This window comes from Leuciscus leuciscus (genome assembly GCF_965113295.1).
Source record: "Leuciscus leuciscus genome assembly, chromosome: 13".
NCBI classification, from domain to species: Eukaryota; Metazoa; Chordata; class Actinopteri; order Cypriniformes; family Leuciscidae; genus Leuciscus; species Leuciscus leuciscus.
This window is the reverse complement of record NC_138737.1, coordinates 21,166,161-21,170,281: the sequence shown is the minus strand read 5'-3', so window position 1 is coordinate 21,170,281 and position 4,121 is coordinate 21,166,161. Positions and strand designations below refer to the sequence as shown.

The 4,121-nt window shown below is 36.6% G+C and overlaps 1 long non-coding RNA gene across 1 annotated transcript; it reads left to right on the top strand.

Moving 5' to 3' along the window:
* The first annotated feature begins 3,204 nt into the window (after nt 1–3,204).
* Nucleotides 3,205–3,706, top strand: LOC309513284. Its single transcript, XR_014211399.1, has 2 exons — nt 3,205–3,359; nt 3,436–3,706. It is a non-coding gene; the product is annotated as an uncharacterized lncRNA (long non-coding RNA).
* Nucleotides 3,707–4,121: the final 415 nt, after the last annotated feature.

The window sequence follows — 4,121 nt, the reverse complement described above, 5'->3', positions numbered from 1 at the left end:
TGACTCCGCTCCGATGTTTGTGCGTTCCAGACGGACTGTCTGTGCTTCAGTGGTGATGATTTTTCAATGACTCTTTTAGCAGGTTACATACCGTTGTGAAAAAAAGTACACTTTAGCATACTTTTAAAAAGAGTTCTACAATTAAATATAAAAGTATTATAACTTAAGAGTGCTTTTTTGACCCACTTAAGTAGGACTTAAGCACATACAAAGCGTACTGCCGAATGTACAGACACATATTTATGCTAAACTAAAATATAGAAATGTAATTTCTATTGAAGAGGAGTATGTCATGTATTTACATGTATATTTAACTACACATTTTTGTAATTAAGTTGTAATTTAGTACAAAATATATAAAATATATTATCTTTAAATGTAGGCTAATATAAAATAAATTATAATAAAAATGATAAAGTACTTTGCATGTGCTTTAGTATGTTGCTCAACATCAAAATAAGTGTACTTTAAAGCACAACAAAATATTATTAAAACATAATGATTTAAAATGTACTTGTGTACTTCAAAGTAAAATGTAATTTAACAGGATTACAAAGTGCACTTAACTGTCACCATGAAATCAAAATTGACAATGCTTGGTTTTATGGAATATTGCAGTATTTATTATAAATGACTTATCCATCCATGTGCTCTTGAAATCTCAAAATAACTTCCCATTTCTTTTGAAGCGCCATCTCTTCTCTTCTCTGATGACGTGTTTACTGGCGCGAGAGTGGGGCAACCTGTCAATCACATGAGATCGACCAATAGCAAACCACAACCATCCAACAATCCAATCAATTTCCGGCGGACAAAATCAAGTACCGCCCTACATTTTTTCATGTTCAAAAATATATTTCACTCGGATATAAACAGCAAGTAAAGATTTTTTAAAATAGAATATACTTTTAAAGGGATACTTCACCGTTTTTTCATATTAAACAATGTTATTCCCTTAACTAAGACGAGTTGATACATACCTCTCTCATCTCAGTGCGTGCACTTAATCGCTCTGGCGCGCGGTGACACTTTGATGCATTTAGCTTAATATCTACTCGTATAACTACTCATGTAACTGTTTTTAAATAGGGAAAACGTTGATGTGTTTGGTCACTTCTAAATTCATTGCTGTCAGATACCATTGAATATACTGGGCTAAGCTAAATGCATCAAAGTGTCACCGTGCGCCAGAGCGATTAAGTGCACGCACTGAGATGAGAGAGGTATGTATCAACTCGTCTTAGTTAAGGGAATAACATAGTTTAATATGAAAAAAACGGTGGAGTATCCCTTTAAGATTTGAAGTAGAAGTGCACACTTTTTTTTTTACAAGAGTAGATATGTAACGACAAATGACGCGCCGAGTATGAATATGCCTATTTTCTTACATAGTAGGTGAAAAACAGTATGTGAATCAAGTATGTCTGAATTCATAGACCGCATCTGTGAGAGTTGTGACACGATCCGAGGATTCTGACATGACTTGTTGCCTTCCAACCTCCATATGCTGCCTAGGGAGGCAGCATTTTTTAGCTTTCAAATGCAGCCATAGCATTCATAAAGCAGGTGAAAAGTACCCAGATTGCTTACTTCTGGCAAGATTCTGAAGTGCGCATCCAATGGACACTTTACTATTCCATGAGGCCACAGGAGGATTTGCGAATGGCACTGAAGCGACACAACTGATGATGTAGGTCACATGATAATGACATGACAAATGTAGTACAGCCTGAATACATTCATACGAGAACATACATTTTTAATGGTCATAAACTTCATTCCTCATTAAATGATGGTTAATTCTGTGGCTTGTTTTGGTAATTTTGGTAGCTGGCAATATTGTGCCTAAAATTTTAGTAAAAAAAAATATTATCATAGCATACTGAATTGAACATCACTCTTAAACACTTTTGTAATATTGCTTTATTGAACAATAAGTAACATTTAGGAGCAACATTTTAGGAGCAGTTGTGAAGGGTTTGGGATGCTTATGTTCACTATTCACAAGCAAACGAAGTTTCTCAACCAAAGTCAGCAATTTTCTTGAACAGACAGAGAGTGTCATAAATGTGTGAGAATGATTTACTGCTCACTCACCACCGGGTACATTCTAAAATGAGAAATCACACATTACGAGTGTCACCGTGAGGAAACACAGTGCTCTGTGAAACAGTGCCCCTATGCACACCGTACCTGTAAAAAACTACAAGCCCAGCAGTGTATGTGCCAGGCCAGAAATGAGGTCAGGTGTGGTTTACAGTAGATTCAGTAGAAGCAGGTTGTGAGGAGAAATGAGCATGAAATCAGCAGAATAGAGTATGTTTGAACAGGTCCTGTTTGGCTGATCTGGATTGGGTGGTGTTCAGGCTGTGGGTTCAGTGCTGGTAAAAAGCTCAGAAACTCAATCCCACAGATGCAGATCGGACGATGGCAAATAAACCAACTTTTTATTGCCCTCTTTCTGACATGCTGCCAAAACCAACCATATTCAGGTAGTAATAGTCTTACAGTTATTATATTGGAGTTGGCAGGGCCTATCTCTCCCCAAAAACGTAAAGCTAATTTAATTTTCCAAAAGTTTTTTCCCCCTTCATTTAAAAAGGGAAGTCATAATCGCTCTGAGATCGGATTGAAAGTGTCATTTATTTGATTAGTTCAAAGCTAGCAAGCCTGCCAATGTATTCACAGCCACTGAATAAAATGACAGATTTCAGCAAACCTTGGTCCACAATGGAGTTTTTGAGCCCTCATTACTGTACAGCCTAGAGTTTGAATTTGAACTCCTCGGTTTTTCAAATGCACCATAAAATAACTGACTGCTTAATATTGTCCACTTGCCAAGAGTGAAATTACTTTTAGAGTCCCAAAATGGAGCATTTGTTTTTCAAATGATGGTAATAAGCAAACACAAAATCCATGTACACCATGCAAACATACTCTAACACAAAATGTTGACTTGTCCTTGTGTAATTTATAATATATTATTTTCAATTTATAATATAATATAGTATTTTATATCTATTAGTTTATACATTTAAAATTAAAGTTTAAAATCACTGCTTTATATGATGCAGTATGCACTTGACATCCACATGCACTAACATAACTGCATCTGTGATCATTGCATTAGGCCTATATTTATGGCTTTAGTAGACACCGTCTTCCCAAAGCGACTTACATAAAAATGCACATATTGCATTCTGGTGTTAGGGGTTAACAGTTTAGGACCCAAGGACCAGATGTTTGAAAGAAGACCCGGAGTCAAAATTATAAAAAAATGAAGAAAAGTTTTACTGAAGATAGTTTGCAGTTTCATCAGCAGAAGTCAGCTTCAAGACTCACACAGGAGTTCGTAGGCCGTCCCGCTTACAGTTACAAAATCACAGCAGGTACTCTTCACCAAGGTCTAAGCTACGTCCTTGCTTCAGGTTGCAGTTTCTGATTGGCTAAGAAATAGATAAACATAGTAATTTTCCACACATACACAGATAGACTGAAGCATATCTCCATTGATTATGCAGCTGATACTCGGACCCTGAAGTTAGGCACGTCGTGACCTTCCAGGTCGCAGATTTGGGTTGCTGGGCGCCAGCATGTCCAGAACAACAACTCAGTCAATCTCCAATTATGCCAGTGGTTCCTTAACCTGTAACCAAGAAGACTAACACACACACCGACACACAGCTTTTCAAAGGTTGGATTTGGCCAGGCTCTAACTATTAACAGGAGAGTCCTCTCAAAACATCAAAATAATGCGTTCTTTCTCTCAAGGAGAGGACACTTTAGTCTAACTGGAAAGTAAGGCTTTAACAAAGAAATGGTCCGTTAAATTATTGGCTTCAATGACCCTTATATGTTTTAACACGTTGAAAACCTTTCTCAAACACAAAACAAGTCCCTATTTCATAGCCGGGCTAAATAAGCAAGCACTGTTACTGCATTCAGATATCAAATACAGACATTAAAGAATACATGAAAAGAACATTTCAGTAATCACACTGGTAACTTCTATAACAAAGTAAAATCTCCAGAGAAGTCATTCAACTCATTTGATATTTAGAAGGAAAAATATTGATTAATACCTTGATTATAATCACTCATACATCGAAGCAGCAGTGGAT